The following is a 22,505-nucleotide window of genomic DNA, read 5'->3' as shown; positions in this document are numbered from 1 at the left end:
TCAGGGAAACTTTTAAATGACGATGACAGTGTGAGCCATGTCTCATAAAAAGACTGAGCTTGCAAGAATTACCCCATTGCTGTTTATGACTTGTGGCCACAGCCACAACCACATGTCACATGAAAGAAGAAAAAGGCATTAAAGTGACAGTAACTGTGTTTACGGGTGTCTTTTTCACATACTAAAAAGGCTAAATACTTTAGATATACAGTAAGAAGCATGCAGCGACAAGGTTTAGTTTTAACCTCAGATTTCTGGAAATTCAAAATAGATTAAATGGAATCAGTATCATGCTTGGTTACCTATTGACGAACAGCACTTGGTGTAATAATTTTCTCACTGTAGTAACGCGGATGTCCTCATGACTCTAGGTTAGATTGATCATTCACACTGTGGTTGTAGCAGCGCTCTGAAGCTCATCTGAGTTGTGGACATTTTGAGGTAGGAGATTCAAGCAGTAGAATCTACAGTATGTGTAATGTAGTGCATTGGTGTTGACAATGAATCAGCAGCTAAATCCTCTTTTAAACAGTGTGTTTTAGTGAGTAGTACAACAGGTTAATTCCACCACAAAAATCTGCAATTCCATCAACAATTTGTCTGTGGAAATGTGTGACGCCACACAGTAACAGCCAGACTCCGAACATATTTGATGTTTATTACACAGCTTTGTAGAGTGCGATTTTGGACCAGATTTCTTGCATGATTAATTCACGTTGTTGGGCTGCTTTTCCATTATCCTGAAGGACTATGCTAGTCAATATTCGGAAGCATTTAACTTCTGTAATGTGCAATATTTCTGGAATATTCCGTTGTTTTATATTTATTTTCTTGATTTTATTGGTAAACATTATTTTCTCCACCCATGCAACCTTTTTTATTTTTTTAACTATGAAAACATTTGCATTTTGCAACAATAAGCATTTCAAATAACAATGTTACATTGTAATAATATTCAAACAAATAATGAGCCAAGATGTTTACAATCACAGTTAATATTACGTTCTTCACACTGGAAATGAAAGTGCATTGCGTTTTTGAATATACTATTGCATGCATACTGTGCACAGCATTATGGTAGCATGCTGTTCTGAACATACAGTTGTCAAACATTTATCTTTTTAGAATAACATGAACTGATGAATCAGTGCATGTTATTCTAAGACCACATATTATATATATTAAGAATGTAAATAGGTTTTAAGCTTCTCAAGCACATAGGAAACTGGGAGTCAAAGCAAAACATGGTCTGTATGTCTAGATATAATGTTGTATTGACTGTCTATAGCACTTGTGTCTTCATTTTCTCCTCTGTTGCGTTCAGGTTTCTCACTCGTTCTCTCCCTCGTTCACATGTTCACACATCCCACTATCTGTCCTCGGTCTCAGACTCCAGTAGCACTAATGGCTGTTGTCACAAGTTTTACTGCACCCACCCGCTGCGACCATCTGTCTGGTCTCTCTCTCTCACTCTATCTCTCTCATCAATGATGCTTTATCAGCACGCCTGCCAAAATACAATGTTGCCAAAGAAGTACAGAGGATAATTAATCTGCAGAATTGGACGATATGGCAGAAGTGTATACTTGTTAATCACTGCAAAGAAAGCATGAAATGACATTGACATGAAACCGTGACCTCTCCTCTTCCTCATTTGCATCACAACTCATGCCATAAAACCTGCTTTCTTGTTGCAACTATGGGATGGGTAACGGATATGAAAATTATATATTAATAAATATATTTTTAATAAATGTATTATATATAAATATGAATCATAATTATTATTATTTTGTGGTATAAAAGGGAAGAGACTGAATTTTAAATCCATATATCTGTTAAAGGTTTATCAATAATTACATCATATATATATATATATATATATATATATATATATATATATATATATATATATATATATATGAATCAATCATTTATTTAAATTCTTATACATATATATTTTAATATATATATATGTATATATATTTGTTTTTAAATTGCCATTATTTGTATTATTAATAATTATATATATATATATTAATATTCATAATTAAGTGTCAATTTATTAAAAGACATTAAAATAATTGTCTATAATAATATATATATAATAATATTTTTATTTAAATTATTATTATTATTATTTTTTGATATATATTCAATTTAATTAATTTATATGTAGGCCTATTATTATTATTGTTGTTGTTGTTTTTGTTTTTCGGTGTAAAAGTGAAAGGAAATGCGTATCTGCTAAAAGTGATTTTGGTCAGCATTCAGGAGTGGCTACCATAAAAATGGTCTCAAAGCTGGTCTCGACATTTTTTTTTCATATATGACAGTGCCTCTGCTACAACCACACACATGCAGACTGATATCTTTATCCATTGCATCATAATTTGTTATGCTTCCTGCCACAAGCGTAGTATTTTTAAGATGTCGTATCTAGTTGAAAATAGTCCAACTTTTAAAAACCCATACTTTCTCCTCCATTCATTAGAGCGCTTTTAGGATATTTTTTTTATTGCTATGAATTGCTGTAAATAAGGCTCAAGTGAACCTAAAATCTGCCTTTTTTACGAAAGATTAGTTGACTGGTCAACTTTTCAAAATATTTTTGCACATCCCTAGTTGCAACACAAAAGCTACATAAGCAGAGGGCATGTCGCTTGGAAATAGATTGCCGCTATCTAAACCTCTAAAGACAACAGTTTATTTCTCACGTAATGCCCAAGAGATAAATGATACACGGCTTCCTCGCTGCTATCTGCAATCTGTGCTGTGGAGTCCTACTCCTGAATACTGATCTGAGATCTGTGCTTCTGGGAGTTGAGGGATGTGATGTCATTCCCGTGTCATGCCTTGTGGAATACCGCAGGTGGTTACTGAAAGAAACCAAACAAAGTCAAGCAGGAGATCTTCTGAGCTCAACTCTGATCTGAGAGCAGCTCTAATGAGGACCGTCTATATTTAAAGAGCACACTCACTGTACACCCACAACTCCGCCTTTGTGTTGTCTTGTTACTCGGGTTTCCATAGCGGTCTGTTCTGTGTTGTGAGCGTCTGAAGGGAGTGGAGCTGCAAGATGACAGAGTTGCAGTTGTATGAGTGTGACTACTAGAGTTAAATGCACCTGAGTGGATCATGTTCCCTCATCGCTTAGTTCATGCCCTCAAGACAGGACGGAAATTCAAGGGTAGGAGTGTGTCCTATTGGTGACTGTATAGGCTGCTAGCTTTGTATTATTGAGTAACATATTGTGTATGTGTGTGTGTGTGCCCGTAGGCTTTGCTGGAGGCCTGCACTGAGACTACGAACTGTGTTGGGATTGTAACAACTTCAATGGGTCACAACACTCACTAAAACACTGGAGGCGACTGAATGAGGTATGACTACAGGACACACACACACACACACACACACACGTGTACCTTTTGATAGCCATGACCTTTAATTTAGCATTTTACTACTTGTGCAGGGGCATTATCTGGAGAGCAATTGTAAAAATAATTCTTGCTTAAGCTGTGTCCTATTCACTCGTCAATACAGGCCCTGATTGGTGGAGCAATAATTCAGGTCTGCCTAGCAACAGAGCTGTTTACCAAACAACACAACTGGGGCTGAAAGCTGGGCTTTCACGTAAAACACCTCCAGGAAAAAGCTAGCTGGCGCAAACCGCTTGGGACAACACACAACTTTAATGATTCATGCTCAAAGCGCGGTCAGTCACAGGCGTAGTGTAACACGCAGGTTTACTGTAGCATGTTCACACACTGGCATGTGCAGCGGGTTCAGAGACGTCTGTTAAGTGTCTCATTAGCAAATAATACACATGTTCATGTGAGATGTGTGTGAACAGGCCCATGTTCTCAAGAGTGTAGGGATGGTCTAATCTAATTCAAGTACATTACATGCCTGATGTCAATCAGAAATTTCTGTTCTGTTGTTTATGGTCACAAACCCAGATTTTAGGTAGATTTGTGAATGAATCCCATAAGCGCCCCCTGTTGGTAGAATATACATTGTAGTGCAAAAATGTCGTTTTTAAATGTGGTAGTGCGGTTTCTGTATAATATTTATTATACATATCTTTATGTATATAGACTTTATTTTTAAATTATTATTATTTGAATTTTTAAAAATATATTATAATTTTTATATATATATATATATATATATATATATAATATTAATAATATATATTAATACATGTAAATTATAGATTTTTTTTATATATTTTATATTTTATTAATTTTACAATCATTATTATTATTTTGTGTCTTAAATAATGTGGAGAGAGACTAAATTTGAAGTGCATATATCAGATTTTGGCCAACATTCAGAAGTAAACTGCCATGTAGAAGGTTTGAGAATTTTAAATAAAATTTTTAAACAAAGATATTATACAATGTATAGGGTTCTTCATGTTTATTTTTCAGTTCAGTTTTTCTCTCAAATTGTTATGCTTATTATAGAATTCATTAAAAGATGTATTAAATTAGACAAAATTTAAAATTGCTGCATACATTTCTATTAATCATAGACTATACTGAAATGAAAATAAAATCAATCAGCCACATAGTTATAATCTCAAAATTACCAAATATGAGCCGATTAATAAGCCTGGCCAATATATCAGCGCATGACTACTCAGAAAATCAGGATACGAGAGACAAATGGCCAGACAGGCAGTGCTAGCTCGCGGACAGGCCTGTTAAATGCTTGATATTAGCTCATTATGAGGGTAATTACCAGAGACGTATGGAAATTAGTAATTCATGAGCTGCGGCTCTCTTTTCTGTGTCTGTTTCGCTCGCTCAGTTTTTCATCTCATTTAGTTCTACTATGCCATGGCTCCTTTAACCAATCGTGGGCTTTTAGAGTAAAAGCTCTCATCCTGTTAAAGGTCACTGGCCTCTTAGTGCGCGTGGTGAAGCATAGCCGTTCATCACACTCACGCTGCCGTTTTTTACCCTGCGCTTCCTAATGCTTTCTGAACGTCCTAATCTTCCGTCAAGTGATAATTTGGCAATGGTTGGGTTCGGCAATGTTTTTCCTGTTAGTTTCTTCTCAAAAGACATTTGAGCAGTTGACCAATCACAACACAACATCCTTTTTCAACATCCAAGCATGAAAACCTATACTAGTAGACCCCAAGAACAAAATCATGACTTTGCAAAAGGGCATAATATGTCCTCTTTAAGAGTGTTTGGACCCCATTGACTTTCACTGGGAAGACAAAATACACAGGGGCATCTTTCAAAATGTTTTCTTTTGTGTTCCACGAACACATGTTTGGAGCAACATGAGGGTGCATTTTTAGGTGAAAGAAGCTAGCTATCTGTGATCTTGGTCTCCTAATACATTTTCTGTCAGGTGTATGTCCTGCACGCATGACTCGTTGGAAGTTTGTGTGCTGCAGAAAACCAGCCTTATGCTTGCTTAGTGTGTATGTGTGTGAGAGTGAGAGTTTGGTGAGGACAGCAGTGCTATTCTTGGCTGTTGGGGGAAGTCTTGGCTCCTGGGCGCATGGGAAAAGTGTTCTTGGCAGGAGTAGTGGTGGCATTCCATTGTGCCTGAATCCCTCTCCCCCTCAGCACTTAAAACTGTGTCCTTTCACACTGTGATCTCAGCGGAGCGCTTTCTAGAAAGAGGGAGAATAAATAAATTACTAGCATAAACACAAAAGAACCTCGCAATCACAGCTACATTTCCAACCATCCACACAGACATGCCCGTTCACACCTGTTTGCACGCTTTTAGCTTATTTTTTCAAACATTCACATGCAGACATGTATCATACATCTATTTTCCTTCTTTTAAAGAGTTTTGAACAGCTCAAGGTTCAGAATGAATCGTCCACTGCTGTCATAAACATGTCTCTCAGCACACTGGCCCTCATTCGCTGGAGCTGCTTGGAAGTCAAAGGTTCTGGAACATTGAAAGAACGGTAGAGGAATAAACATCCAGCTCTCTGAAACGCTGTGATATTAACTTCCCAGAACTCATTCGACCTTTGACCTAGGGGTGGGAATCAGAAGGGATGACCAGCTGACTGTGACAATATGGCAGTATTACAAATTTTTGAGTGGCAGTTACTTGTTTCTGACCAAAAATATTCATTTAGAGCTAAAAAATAATAATTCGAGCTTGAGGACATTATATTTTATTTCTAGATTGGTACCATGTCACTTTCATATCACTAGTTTTTGTTTATTTATTCATTTATCAAATAATCCTCTGTATATTACATTTTTTATTGTTATGGCCAATATTAGATTTTTAATTGTTCATGCTTATTTCCTCTTTTACATTTAGATCAGCTATGCTCTCATCTAACGCTCACTTAAAATAAAAAATTTTTAAGAGGTAATAAATGTAATTTTTTATTTTTTAGTAATCTCAAAATGAATATCCATTTTTCATACTGTACATTATAGTTGAGTGATGCTTAAATTCACTTGTAAAATTATCTTTTTTAGTTTTGAGTCATACTTTTTTCTTTATTTAGAATTATTTAATTAATCTTCACCTATTTAAGCATAGAGCTGTACTTTTATGGTTAGAAATAACTGCCTGGGGGTGTTACGAATATGACTACAGAGTGAACTGACTTCCCTTAAAAATTACTTTAATACTCAACAATGCACTAATCCTCGCTCTAATACAGTACATTCATTCTAAATACACACACATTCATCCTTTATCCAAACAACCTCTAACACTGAATGGCCTTTAGGGACTTAAGAGCACAAATGTTTGCTTTTGCCTTTTTAATCACCAAAGTGGTTCATTTAAGCTGTGCCTGAAACCAAACAACTGTTGCTCTTATTCTCAGGTGGCAGAGGTCTTATGTCTGACAGACTGGGTCAAGAGGTCAGACTGTTACTGCTGAAAATCTAGACGTCAGTGTGAATTAAGTGCATGCATTCACAAATCATTTTTTACAAGGATTAACATTCCATCTCTCTTGAAAAAAAAAAATACTGATATTATCTTCAAACTCTTTAGTTACTTGTTACCAGCCTAGATGATTTTTGACTGCAGCTTATTCTTGGAAATCAATTATATACCTCCAAACAAGCTCCCAACAGGCCAGGGATTTGGTGGCGTGTGTGAAAGGTGACCCGCTGACCCTCTGCCAGTGTGCACGAGCTTGAGGTCAGAGGTGCGGAGCTCGACGCAGAAGACACACAATTCATATGTGGCGTCAAGTTGCATGAATTGCATTACAAACTTGTTCTCTGCGTAAAACCAACAACTTTGTTAGGATAGAAACATGCCGGTTCATAGAGGTTATATTAAAAAGTCCTTTGAAAACAGGGTCAAGGAGAGCCAATGAATGTGAAGTTATATTCTGAGAAGTGTTGCTGCTATTAGCTTCCATTTATATCAAGGTCGACCTCGATCCTGATGTACTGTATTGAGTGTTCGTTTGACATTTGCTGGATTTTTGTCTTCCTGATTACTCACAATAAATAATCGTCAATATTCTGCTTTGTAACCCACATCACAGGGCATGTTGAAGCAACAGCAAAGGTCAAAATGCCAAAAAAAATACGTTGGTGGTGCTTACAGAAAAAACATGAAATGTGTTTTAAGAGCTTCAAGAATAAAAGCGTGTATATTTGTTTGGCTCGTACATAAACTCGAAGCACCGTCAGGGGTCTTTCATTGCGGCTGTATTTATCACTATAGCCTCTTTCTCGTTCGCACCAGGTCGTGTGATCCTCATGCTATCGGGTTTCGTGCTGTTTTCGGGTTTAGGTGGTCTGTGTGGGGAGCTGGCCCGTCATGCTCATTTCTCACCCTCTATTTATTACCTCAGTGTTATCTAAATCTTTAATTGGTCATGAATGAATGATCACAGGACTGCTAAAGAGAGCGTTCGCAGGATAGGAGATATCACTCTGTTTACCCTGAACAGAGATCACAGCACATTTTATGATTTTGAACTGGTTTTGCATTTGAATTATGCTTCCGATGACCCTTATGTAATTTTATGTTGTTTTATTTTTAAAGCTACACTGTGTAATTTTTTAAGTTGATTCTTAGCAAAAAAACACTTTGTTCTTTCAAAATTATATGTGCTCATTAATTTATAATTACTTCTACCAACTAATCAAGTATTCTCGTAAGCGTAGAATCTGCCATTTATAATACATACGAGCGAGTCGCTCGAATGGCGAAGGCCATGTCGCGCCTCCATCTTGATAATACATTAGCCAAAGAGGGACATACCTGGAAATTCAAGCTTCGCCTTTCGCGTTTTTACACTCAGTGGCTCCGTGACGAATGCGAGGGGAAGATTACTCGCGACTGCCGGCAGATTTGAAATAACACGGCCACCGTAGGAGTTAAATCGCCCTCGGAATGGGAGGGGCTAGAAAGTAATATTCAGTTGGTAGTCATATACAATTTCACCACTAGATGGGAGAAAATCCTACACAATGTAGCTTTAAAAAAAATTTTTTTTAATAAAATAAAATGTTTATTTTTATCATTATTTTTTTTACTTTTTTTTACGTGCTACCAAAATGTCAAACCAAATGACATTTGTTCTGAAGAAAGATGCCTAAAGCACAATTTACACGCAGAATGTTTCACAAAACTAAGGTCAGTGCGTACAATGACAAAATGTCGAATTTGATCTATAGTAACCTAAAGTAAAGTCTATTAATTTTTTTAAATGCAGCAAAATGTAACTAATAACAGTCCCTCAAATTATCACATACATTGGACACAAAATTATTTTTAATGTTTTTTTTAAAGCTGATACTATACGGTTTAAGATATGCACCTTTTATTTAAAGCAGAATAAAAAAAAATAAAAGATGGCTCAAAATGTAGTTTTAGCACTATTTCTTTCATTTGGGTATGGTAGCCTATGTTGTTATCTAATGCAGTAATATTCATAAATTAGCATTTCCAATACATTTTTGTGACCCAGACCTGATGATGTGTACAGGACATCAGCCAATCTGTGCTGTGTGGGCAGACATGAGTATTGTTATGGATCACAGCAGTGTCCTCAAACCAATCCTTCAGTCTGTCTTAGTTTGGCCGGCACCGCTGAGCCACGGCGGAGCCAAACAAGGCCACACCAAACACAATTGCACGTCGTCCCATTTTGCCACAATTCAAAGAGCCTTCGTCCTGTGGCCCTGCTCTCTCAGGCACATACAGTAAAGACTTCTCTGCGTGGTTCACAGTGTGTGAATGGCTTTGAACGGGGCCTCGTACTGTGCTTTGGTGCATAGTTTGTGTGTGTGTTTTATGTTCTGTCTTTGCGGGTTCGGCGTGATGTATGCAGGGGTCGGTTTTCAGTCGTGATGATGGGCTGTTGCTCTGAGGTTTGTGGCTGTGTGTTGCATGCTGCTACATGGGTCGGTGGTCTTAAGCAAAAGGACAGTGAGTGGCGGTACACTGAAGCAGAAAGCTCTTACAGTGCTGTGGACACACTAAATGTGTTGTTTATTTATTGTTTATTTATAATTTTATTACTAAAATGTATTATTTTATAATGTTTCCAGAAGTCTAAGACCACTAGTTTGTATTTTGCATTATTTTCATAATAATTTTCAGTGACTGAAAATTTTCATTTTCAGTCATTTTAGAAGCTAATTTCATGCAGTTGCATTTTTCTTTCAATTAATAGCTAATAAGCTGATTGCAATATGCTGCTCATTACCGTATACTTAATAGTAATCATAATAGGCTGCTCATAATACCTAATGCTAATCATAATATGCTGCTCATAATACCTAATAATAATCATGAATTTCTAATGTTATTTTTAAGCATTCAAAATGTCGCTTTAAATTTTTTTTAAATGAGATTTTATTGTAAAAATATATTTTATGATTTTTAAAAAATGCAGAATTTTTAAAATGAATGCTTTTTAATATGCCGATCATAATAATGAATAGTAACTAAACATAATATACCTTTCACAATACCTAATATTAAAAATAATGTACTGCTGATAATATCTAATAATAATCATAATTTTTTTACATTCGAATAGTTGTAATCAATTGTAAAAAAAAAAATTTTTTAATTGTATTATAAGAATACAATATTTTATGATAAAAATGTATTGCAGAATTTTTTTTAGGAGCTCATAAGCAGCTTGTAATATGGCGTGCATAATATCTGATAATAATCATAATAGTAATAGTATACTTATAAACGTAAGCTTTGCTTTGCTTTGATTAATTTATATGTATTAGTGATTGTGTAATTGCTTTAAAGTGTCTTTTAATATATTTTGGTGCTAGTTTGAGACTTGACCCATTAAACTGCTCAAACCCAGTCTTCTCTGAGCGTGTGTGTTGTTCTGCCTCTTAATTGTCACGAGCGTGTGTATCTTTAGCCTGTATTTGTCAGTACGTCTGCATGTTCTTAGTGAGCGTGTGTACACACTCCTGTGGGATTATCGAGTAATAGAGGGGTTTAGCAGTGCTTTGCCTCGCTGTAATCCGTCACACACACACTGATACACACTTCGCATAGTGGCGGATTTAGGATCGCTTGTGAATGGAGTGAAGGCGAGAAGGACACAACGAGCGGTAGCGGCGGACAAGACACAGAGGCACCGGGAACTGTTTGCGCTGAGGACAAACACACGCGTGAAATCGATTTCAGGTTGAAACCAGATTCCGGCGTACGTCTGCAATTATGTGCATCTAATCTGCACTTTCCGAACTCAATTGAAGCTTTGGCTCTGTGGAGCTGTCTCTGAGGAGAGAGGAGAGCTATTCATTTCTGTGACTCAGATTTAGAGGTCATTCACTGCTAGTATTATTTCAGAATGACACAAGCACCATGGCAATGTGCACCTCCGATCGGACACGCTAATTAAAACATAGATGTCATCATAGATGTCATTCATGTACTAGGCTATCAATATATAACTATAGCCTCTATATATATATATATATATATATATATATATATATATGAGTATTTTTGTTCACTCACTGGGCCGACCTCAGAGACCTCCCTCACTCTCATTTATCATTTATAGTTACACCCTCAGACTTGGGAGAGAATGAGCAGAGCCAGGTCTGAGTTTCTGCTACAGTTGCATTCCCTTCTCAGAAAGAGAGAATGATGCCTCTCTGTGCTGGAGGAACATAGGCATTCAGGAACATAGCACTGAACAGACCAACCAGGTTAGGACAAAATTCAGAATTGAACAATTTAATTGAATTCGATAAATGTGCATGACAGGAAGAAGAATTGACCATACTTTAGGACGTTTTTATTTTAACACGATCATGCATATATTTGTTCTAACAAAACATGAAGAACTGCATGATACATTTTGACTAATTATATATCTATAGCCTATAGTTGCCTGTTTTTTTTCTCCCTTACATTTTTGTGTAATTAATTAAATTGTAATTTTTGTAAACTTCAAAACCAATTTTGAAACAATGACTAGCTATCAAATCAGATTTTAATATTAAAATTGGCATTTTTATTTATATATATATATATATACACATATATATATATATATATATATATATATATATATGTATAATAAAAATTATATGCACTCCACCTTTCTAAAGTTTGGGGCTGGTAAGATTCTTTTGGTAACCCACACTCACGCAAACGTATGAATACTTTCGTTCTGACTGAAGTGTTGCAGTCTCACTGGTGTTAGCTCAGCATTCGGCCATCACATTTTGCTGTGGGCACTTACGTTAAAAGCACATAAAGTTAATCTGCAGTCATTCCTCTCCCCTCAGGGCTCAGTATGGGGTTAATGCTCCACTCTGTAATGCTGCTGGGCATGCTGGGTATGACTGTAGCGCTGCTCTCTCTTTGCCAATCTGTCTATTCACCCAGCTAATGAGTCATTGTTGGGTTGTTAGTGCCAGATGACGGTGATACAAGCGGGGGAGAATGTTCCACATGATCATAAGTGGTTGAGAAAAGGAGATACTGGGTTAAAGGAATAATTCACCTGCATGGGGACTGGAAATGTCAAACTCCAAAATGACACTATAATTATCATAAAAGTATTATAAAGTAATGTGGACTGTTTTTATGCAACTTTTATGCTGCAACATTTTAACAGCCCCATTCACTTTCATAATATGGAAAAGAGCAGGCAGGACATTCTTCAAAATATCTCCTTTTGTGTTCCACAGAAGAAAGTAAGTCACACTGGTTTGGAACAACATGTGTGCAAGTAATGACAGAATTTTCTTTTCTTTTTTTTATAACTATGCCTTTAAAAGTAATGCAATGTGCATGCTGGGAGTGTTGTGCGGGAGACCTCTTTCATGCACATATGTATGTGTGGGTGTGCGTTATGCATATGTACAGAGCCTTTGATGTGTCTCCTTGGCGACACATCTCTGGAGTTCACAGTGACACTGAAGCAGAGAGAGGGATGCCACAGCTGAACGGCAGACAGTCGGAGGGAGTCACAGCCATTCTCTCTCGTGCAGGTGCGATCAAAGGCTCGCTGCTATTCAGGTCTGCTTGTGAAAATGCATATCAGTCTGAAAGCATTCAGTGTGCGTGCATGTAAAAGGACGCATCTGGCTATGAGAGGGTGGTTACATTCCACTGAATGGTGCAGAGCTTTCCTGTGAAGATTTGAGTGGGTTTTTAAATCACTGCTCCGTCAGATTCACACAGAATGAACTAATTCTTTGGCAAATGGCAAGAGTGCATCACACCTGAGCATTCAGTGGAATACGAAACTAATCATTTTGTGCATTAGGCACACAGAACTACAACTATTTATAGAAGCATGAATATAAAACACTTTATGTATGTGCATATTGCTGTTTGAATAAAAAAAATGTATTCAGGTTTATTTATACATACTGTGATGAGCAGCATGTGTCAAGTATAAAACAGTGTTGTAACTTGGATATGATTTTAACTCGGTTTCCAAGTAATGTGATAAAAGAAACTGTTAGTTTAAAATAGATGTGCCTGTGATAGTCTGGGCATCCACCATGTTAGAGTCATTAGGTTGGATGATTTCAAGACCAGATGCAACCTGGGATCATGCTTTCACTGTTGAGGCACTGATCAGGCTTTTTACACTTTAATGTATTAATCTAAAATATATATATTATTATATTATTAAAGTTTGGGGTCTGTGAGTTTTTTATGTTTTAGAAAGAAGTTTCATGTTCACCAAGGCTGAACTTATTTGATCAAAGCTACTGTGAAAACAGTAATATTATGAAATATTTTTAGAATTTAAAATAACTTTTCTATTTGTATATATTTTAAAATGTTATATATTCTTGTGATGGTAAAGCTGAATTTTCACATTTTAATATGCTGATTTGCTGCTCAAGAAACATTTATTATTATTATCAATGTTGAAAACAATTGTGCTGCTGAAAATGAATAGCAGGTTTTAAAAACAGCATTTATTTGAAATAAAATGTCTCAAATTAAATTTTAATTCATTTTTAATGATAGTGTATATTGATTAAATTATATTAGATTGCTTTAATTACATTTATTGGACAAGTACAACACAACAATGCTCGCTCTGGTCATCTTAAAATTAATATAATATCATTCTGTATCTCTCCAGTTACGCATTTGCCAGCACTGTTGTATTCGACCCTTTTAACTTCCCACAGATGCCGGAACTAAAAGCAGGAAGTGTTTCTGCAACTGTACAAAGCTCATGCATAATTAACGAGACAAGCATCGCTTAGTTTATGATTGGTTGTCAGTTGCTAAGCATTTCAGTTTCACAGTCTTTAAGAATTTCTTGAATAATGTGCAATATATCACAATTCATGACTTGTATGACAGCATTCCAGGGAATTAGGTGTTCCGATACATTTTGTGGTTTTCGCCGACTCAGTGTTATCTCTGTGCGGCTGTTTGTGTGAAACTAACGCAAAATCAGACTTCATTCGCCCCAATAGAAAGCATATTTACACTGTCTGAATCCTTTCCTATTCCCTATATAGTGCAATATGTGCCATTCACTGTATAAAAAAAATTGTAATTGTGTGAACAAGTGACTATTTTACTCTATTTATAGCATAAATCTGATTAGAAGCTGAAGTGCAAAGTGATGTCATCAAAATAATTTATCCATATTGGCGGAAGTGAGAGACTGTAAGTTTTGAGTGTGTGCATCTTCTAAATGCAAACTTGGTCATTGTTTTGGAGCACACTATCTTATAGATATTCATACTAAAAGCCCACAAACTTAATTTCAGATTTCATGGGGACTTTAAATGGACTCTTGTTCTTCTACTTAATGACTGTAATCTGTAGAGAGGAGAAAGATGTTCTCCGCTGTAAAGAGCTTCATCTCCTGCAAAAATAATTCAAGGGGATATTTTCTTATCAGGTAGTTAGCAGTTGCAGCCTTTTTATCCTACTCTACTTCTGTCTGTCCTCATAATCTCTTGTCTGTATCTCTTTGTTTCTCTCTTCCCCCCCTGTCCATTTATCAATCTCTCAGGTGACTGCACGCGCTTCAGAGTAAACACACGGAAACTAATTGAATTACCCCAAAGGCTCAGAAATGGTGAGCATTGCTAATTTGTTGCCACAGCAACAGGCAAACCTTCCCGTGCCGCTTGTTTTGTTGACTGTGGTTCTGTAAACAGCACACACTCCCTTGCCTAACAAGGGAACTCCTTGCGTGCCCGTCATGCGCTGCGCTTCAGTTTGATTCGCATTAATGACCGAGCCCGAGCTCAAAGCACTGACAACCTCTGACTGCCTCATACTTTCCATAACACGGCCCATAGGGACGCGTTCAGTCGCGCGTTAAATTGACTCATCGGCAGGCCCGCATGGAGTCTGCGCACGGAGAACTTCAGCGAGCATCATTCACAAACTTCTGAGCACCCCTTCTGTGTACGTTTATTCCATATTTTGGTTAGTTTTGAGGATGGTTTCAGCTAGCAATAATAGTCTACTTCATTAAACACCTTTTACCACATTTAAATTTGTATATATTTTCCTTTTTCATTTTGATCTTAAAGTTTAAGTAATTAGTTCTGTTCATCATTTTCATTAGTTTTTTAAATTGTCTATATAGTTTTTTATTCATTTTATTTAAATTTGAGTAATTTAGTCATTAAGTTAAACCTAAAATATAACAAGTATTACAAATATATTTTTTAATGTTTGTTAATTTATTTGAATAACCCTGGCTGTCACCCTCTTGTTCAACACTTAATAATAAAGGTTCCAAAAGAGGAGTTATAAAATTAAAGAACAATAAAAGAACCAAAGTTCAAAATATATATTTATTTATTTATTTTTTTAGTGTGAAGAACATTTTAATAATCTGAAGAACCTTTTTCCACTATAAAGAGCTTTTTGTGCAATGGAACATTCAATGGATTTTTTTCTTGGAACCATTGATGTCAATAACGAGCCTTTATTTTTGTGAATCTCGTTTTCCTTTGTGAAAGACATTTCTGTTGTCCGCTCTTACTGCACCATCCTCACAACCAATGAGCAGAATATATATTTATCAAAACTGCATAGCTAACTAGGTCAGCTAAACAAACTCTAGCCTTTAGCTATGAATCTGAGACGTTGCTGTCTCTAGCACCACCTGCTGGTGAGTTAGAAGAACTGCAACAGTTCTCTCTAGTATTTATATGCCGTTTGATTTTTAAATGGTGCAGAAACGAAGAGGTCCAGAGACCTCCAATTAGATGAGATGTTGCTGTACGGGAGTAGCCTCAAAATGCCCTTGTGCTTTCATTGAGTTCACCTGAAATGAGCGTCTAATCCGGGGAATGCCGTGACTCTCCGTGGAAGTGTGTGTGGGCCTGTGTTTGTGTGTGCTCTTCTGCCATGTGTGGGAGTGCAGTCATACTGCACATGTAAGGGAGAGTAGTCTGTCTTCAGGCCTATTTCTTCAGCTATTAAGCACTTTTAGAAAATTTTTTTTTTTTACATTTGAGACATTTTTGCATTCAAATTGTAGATTAGTCTTGCCAAGGCTAATTTCACATTGTTTGTATCCTAAATAGCACAGTTAAAATCACACTCAGTTTGACTAGAAATGATGCACGATATAAAAAAAAAAATATTTTAGTGTATTTGTTATACGTTACATGTTGCTATAGTAATATAACAGTAATTAAACAAACCCCGATCCTAACCCTATAGTTAGTACATTTTGTAAATTAATATTACTCTGTACTTTAATGTATAATTACACTGTAACAATTAAAGTGTGCCCAATTTTTTTTGATGTTTTGTGCTTGATATTTACTGACACTGTTGTGTCCTTGGTCAACAAGCATGATGCCACAATTGTAATTTGAGTATTATTATTATTATTATTTTTTTTTTTGTGTGTGTGTGTGTTTGGTATTAAAGTATATAAAGTATTAACACTTTTATTCAGCAAGGATGCATTAAATTCATCAAAAATTTCAGTATAGACATTTTTAATGTTACAAAATATTTCAATTTAATGTATCACAGTTTCCACAACAATACTAAGCAGCACAACTTTTTTTCAACATTGACAATAATAAGAAATGTTTCTTGAGCAACAAATCAGCTGAAATTTCAGCATTGCCATCACAGAATGAATACTGTGATTTTTTTAAATAAAAAAAATGCAGCTTTGATAAGAGACGTCTTTCAAAAACATTTAACAAAAAGAAAATCTGTTCATTTGAATAATAAGCAACCGCTCTGGGACATAGCAGTGCCTGTAGCTGTAGAAACAGCCTTATATCTCTTCATCTCTCTCTGGTTTAATCTCAATCGCTCTCTCGATTTCCCTCGTACTCTCGTTCCCTCGCCTCCCTCCTCCGTCTTTCTGTACATCCCTCCCTCTCTCCCTGATCTCCTCCCTCATTCTGCCTCTCTTTCATTCTTTCGCTCTCTCTTTCTTTAGCAGTGTAGTCTGGGCACGCTGCCAGCTGGCATGAGTCTTTTTTGAATGAATACCTGATGAAGTTGGTGGTGCGCAGTGAGGTGAGGAGTGGGAGGAGCTGAGTGAGTGAGTGAGCGAGCGAGCGAGGGAGAGGGAGAGGGAGAGGGAGGGAGGGAGGGAGGGGAGAACTGGTGGCCTGGCTTGGCCTTGCATAACGCACGTTTGAGTGCTGCAGGCAGGGCTCAGAGCTCAGCGCTCCTGTGTGACACACGGGGCCCGGCGGGGCAGGGGGCAGTGCCTGTCCACAGCCATGACTTAGAGCAGGAAGGGCCATTGTTCACGCCGGCCACACCGTTGTACCTCCGTAAGGTGTCAGGGTGTCTGTGTGGCTCCTGTGGGAACAAGGGAAAGACTGAGAGCGAATCAAATGGCCTCTCTGAACAACAAGGTAAGCTTTTACGCACTCCCACTACAATGTGTTTTACTCCAATGCATGTATGTTATAGATTGTGCTTGTCTATTTGCGTCTAGCACTTCTCTGTTACAGTTATAGTGTGTTTCTCAACTGTAGCTAACGGTATTACTTTCAGGTGGTACTTAAAAAGATCCTTGCTTTGTTGAACTTATAAAATAGATTAAAATATTTTGTAGTCAACACATTGGCGCGTTAAGCTGCTTTTTAAAGCAAAAAAACAAAACAAAATGTGTAATATGTGCATATTACTAGAGTAAAGACTCCAAAACTCTTTCCTCCATTGATGATAATGCCAAAACATATGCAGTCTACTGTGATACAAGTTCTCTGGTTTGGTATTGATGAAGTGGTGGAGCGCTAATGATCGAACTGAAAGTTCATAATGCACAGAAACATTAGTGAGTTCTAGTACAGTTTCTCTCTTTCTCTGTCTTGTGTTTGTGATTCATGTTCTTTATGAGTATCTCTGGACTTGAAAGTGCAAGTCATTCAGCTGCACTTCTTCATGCAGCTACAAAGCTCTCTCTCTCTCTCTCTTTCTCTCTCTCTCCTGAGAGTGTTCTGTTTCTTCTTTCCTTACGTCGTTTCTACTTTACAACCTGTCTCCGTTTCACTCGCTCTATCCATTTCTGTGCTGTTCATTGTAGAGATCAGGCACTGGGACAGTTTGTGACTATCTGCCCACCTTTTATAGGGAAAGCGCCTCAGAAAAGTGTGGAAAGATCTACAGTACAGTAAGGTTGTGTCTTGAGCCACTTGCCTAGACAGCACTTTTGAGAATGCATTCTAAACTGTTATTTTATGCTCTTGTTATTTATCAGTACCTATGAAGTAATAAGCTCACTAGAGGTTTTGAGACTGCTGTCACTTTTGTTTTTTTCTGATTTTAGGCTAAAATGTATTCAATTATCATACATAATTGTATTATTTATTGTTATAATTATATATCGTTTATATATATATATATATATATGATCTTATATATTATAAGAATGTAGATATACATTTTTAAATATACATATCTATATTATATATTTTACTTATTTTTAAAATTATATAAAAAAAAATCTATTTATGTAAGTATATATATTATATTTATCATTTTAAGTTAGTAAATGGAAGTCCGTAAAAATAGGGCCCAATGAATACTGATAATATGAATGAATTTGGTGTGAAATGGATTTTCACAGATGTTTTATCTGTATTTTGAATAGAAATTATGTTGCATAATTTGCATTATGTTGTGTTTTAAGGTAATGTCGGAGATGGTCCTTTCAGAAAATTGTTTTTTACACTAAAATCTGTTTTTCTGCAGATAAATCAGTTTTTAGAATTACTCTAATATTTCATGTAATTTCTCAATTAATATGACGTGATAAAAATCATGGTTAATAATTAATTATACAAGAATATGTTTGAAATCATTGTAGTTGAACTGCTGTATAGCATGACACGCACAATATAAAAATAAATGTAATACATTATATATTGCCTTCCATGGTTTTATTTTTATTATGATATTTGTTTCCAAGTTTTTGCATATTAAATCAATGTGTTTGGTTGTGTGCACAGAGTTGCATTCTTGTCAATAATGCTGAGGTTATATTGACTTAAACCTGGTCATCCTCACGGTCATCTCCCATTGACCCACTAATGCAGGCCACAGATCTCAGTGGATGACATGTTGTGCTGCATTATTGCGGTGCGAGTGGGTTTTTATGGAGACAAATGCATTCGGAGAGCCCATGCTTCTTCTCATTCATGTCTGTGTTAGATTCACAGTGAATGTCTTTGATTAATGTCTCTGATTTGTCCCCGCGGTTCTCCGTGGCTCTGAGGCCCCCGGGACGTGATTCATAGTGTTGCCAGGGCTGATGGAGGACAATAAGTTTAGGTTTCAGGTCATCTGATACTGTTCTGTTCCTAGTGCGCTCAGCAAGATCCAGCTGACAAGGCTTTTACACTGCAGTCTCTCTCTCTCTCTCTCTCTCTCTCTCTCTCTCTCTCTCACACACACACACACACACACACACACACACACACACACACACACACACACACTACGCTCTTAGTTTACAGTTAGGAAGCAGTGGATGTGTGTGTTTGAGTGTGTGCGTGTTGTGTGTGTGTGTTAATGAGTATTTGAACGAGCCTCTGTGCTGGTCTTCTGTTGCTATGTGCTTGCTATTTTTCAAGTGTGTGTGTGTGTGTGTGTGTGTGTGTGTAGGTGTAGCATAGTGTTCTCGCTAATGTAGGTCAGTAGATTGCTCGCTCCCTCCCTGCTGTGTGTGTGTGTGTGTGTGTGTGTGTGTGTGTGTGTGTGTGTGTGTGTGTGTGTGTGTGTGTGTGTGTGTGTGTGTGTGTGTGTGTGTGTGTGTGTGTGTGTGTTTGTGTGTGTGTGTGCGTGTGTTGGGTTTAATCCTGAGGGATAAGCAGGCAGGGCTGAGAGGACCCAACTGTGAAAGATTAGGACTTGGCTTTCCCCGGGATACCACAGCGACACACTGAAGCGCGTGTGTGTGTGTGTGTGTGTCCATTAAAGTGTGTGTACACAAAATACCAGCCATTGGCATCAGTGTCATTAATCCTAACTGGCTCCCTGCAGGATCAGACATTCATTAAAGAATTGTGTAAGCTGCAGTCAGTTGAGTTGAGAATATACATGTACTACGCCCTCTCTCTCTCTCTCTCTCTCTCTCTCTCTCTCTCTCTCTCTCTCTCTCTCTCTCTCTCTCTCTCTCTCTCTCTCTCTCTCTCTCTCTCTCTCTCTCTCTCTCTCTCTCTCTCTCTCTCTCTCTCTCTCTCTCTCTCTCGTACTGTGGCCTTCTTTCTCTTCTGCTCTGCTTTTCTTTGTAATATAGTGGCTGCATGCTTTCGTAGTATGTACTAAACATCCCTGTTTTGTATATACTACGAAAGCATGCAGCCACAGTCACGGTCGTCCATAGAGGTTAATACCTATAATATTATTTTTTTAGTAAATGTTTTATGTTAGAGTTTTATTATGTTTTTTCCCTCTGAAACTTTTTTAAGGTTGGTTCTGGACTGAGTTTTAATGATTTGATGTGATATTTAGGTATAATTGTTTTGTTTTTGTTCTGTCAATTATTTTCTCATTCAAATTTTTGAGTTATGTTTTGCCTTTATTGGATGGGTGAAGTCGAGTGGATAGTGATAGAGGAGAGAGCGAAACAGGATCAGAAATGGACCAAGTTGGAACTCGAATTTGGCAAATAACTTTTCCATTAACTTTTTTTCAGACTGAGGTTCAAATGTAATTAATTATAAATGTATTATTATATTATATATATTTTATATGTATATACTCTGTATAATATTATATAATAATACATTCCTTTCTTTTTTATTATTATTTATACAAAAATACATATTATTGTTAGATTATTTTATTATTTATAAAAACACCTTTTTGCTTTTTGCTGTTCACTTAAAGTCTTGCTGTGTGACAAAAACAGTTTTAGAATTAGGAATACTCAATGTATTTTCAGTAATATAATATGAGATGATAAAAACAACAGTTAATAATTATAAAATAATCTGAGATTTCTTTGAAAAGCTCTGTGATTTCTACACTATTTGAGCTCATGTTTTGTTACAGTTTTTCGAATGAGAAATTATCGACCTGAGGTTGAGCTGGGACTCAAAATCAGGTTGATATTAAGGATACTCACAAGGCTATGGCCTTTAATAAATAATATAACATTTTAGTTAAAGGTTTAGTAATTTTGCTGTGGATGTTTGCAATTTTTGTAATTTTTTAAATATTTATTGATAGCCCCCCCCCCCCCCCCCCCAAAAAAAAAAAAAAAAAAAATCTGTCATCATTTACTCTCCCTCAAGTTGTTCCAAACCTGTATGAGTTTCTTTGTTTCGCTGAACACTAAATACGATATTTTGAAGAATGTTGGTAACCTGACCCCATTGACATCCATAGTTTGGACTTAGTACTTACTTAGTCATCAGTACATTCTTGGAAGTGTACATTCCACACGTGCCATGGTGGCATTGTCCTTTTACCCGCAAACTCTTTGACCTATGACATGCTAACAACAACCACAAAAATATACTGAGATGTTTAGTAAATAAACAAACAAGTACAATTTAACCATAGGGAACTTTCTTGGTACCTTTTGCAGTTATACATGAGAAGAGCCGTCCAGCTCATAGTTCTCTGCTACTTCTTTTTCCCCATAGTTTACATACCTTGTTGATTTTATTTTTTGCTTAATATGTGGCTGATACGTACGCAAATTCGTGTCTTTGGTTGTGCTTTCATTCATGAGAAGCATATATCATATCATATGCTCTTGCAGGCAGAGACTAAACCGAGATGTATCGTACATCAAACTGGGAACAATGAATCACTGATTACCATTTTAATCAGTTTTCAAATATAATCTCATCATACAGATTTTAGTTCACCGCAAGCGTTCAAGGACCTGGCAGAGACCAGTTTAAACCTTTAGAATTGCCTTTAGAGTAAGTTATAATACCATCTGGATAATATTGTCATCTACCATGCATGATTACTTAAATCATTAATTAAAATGATTATGATAATTGGGTTATTAACATGCTTGATTGCCCTTGTCTGATGCAAATTATGGTAAAGGGAAAAGACTTACAAGAGAGGTTGGGGGTGGTGCAAAGAGAGATGAAAAGATATATGAGCCAAAGGGAAGGAATGAGAGTGTAACGGATGTGGGTGAAAAGTAGAAAAAAAGAGGTAGAAAACACTGATTGAGAGAGTGCTGAGAATAAACACCCTGCTCAATGTCAATAGCGTCAATCAATGATGTTCAGCTGTTGTGTAACATTTCTACACTACTTTGACTTAAGAGCAACAGAGAGGACATGCTCCTGCTGTTTGTAATCAGCTGAGGGCTGTGGTGTCTGCTTTAAGTGATGGCATGAACTTTGTGAACCTAAACATAAACTTTGAACAAAACTATGTTTCTTATTTTGTCTAATTTTAAAACATTGTCTGAGTATATAGAGTTTGATAGGCACACTTCAGTGATATAGTGATGGTATCGGGTGGTAATACCATGGTAATTTGATATACATCATGGTTCTAAATGATTACCATATTCATATACTATGGCATTTATCTGGTTCTTCATGCTACATACTTCATAGAATACA

The 22,505-nt window shown here is 36.5% G+C and overlaps 1 protein-coding gene across 2 annotated transcripts in view; it reads left to right on the top strand.

Annotated features, from left to right (window-relative positions):
- The window catches only part of atxn1a (ataxin 1a), a 92,371-nt gene that overhangs the window by 62,037 nt on the left and 7,829 nt on the right, over positions 1-22,505 (top strand). Inside the window, exon 3 of one of the 2 annotated variants that reach the window (XM_079590357.1) lies at positions 3,280-3,380. The gene's annotated coding sequence lies outside the window, so the exon portion shown is untranslated. Of the gene's footprint in view, positions 1-3,279; positions 3,381-17,092; positions 17,313-22,505 lie in introns of those variants that run through there. The other variant, XM_079590358.1, reaches the window with a different exon arrangement.

The sequence above is a fragment of the Phoxinus phoxinus genome (genome assembly GCF_949152265.1).
Source record: "Phoxinus phoxinus genome assembly, chromosome: 19".
In the NCBI taxonomy this organism is placed as follows: Eukaryota; Metazoa; Chordata; class Actinopteri; order Cypriniformes; family Leuciscidae; genus Phoxinus; species Phoxinus phoxinus.
The sequence above is the reverse complement of the archived record's forward strand: the minus strand, read 5'-3'. Positions and strand labels throughout refer to the sequence as shown.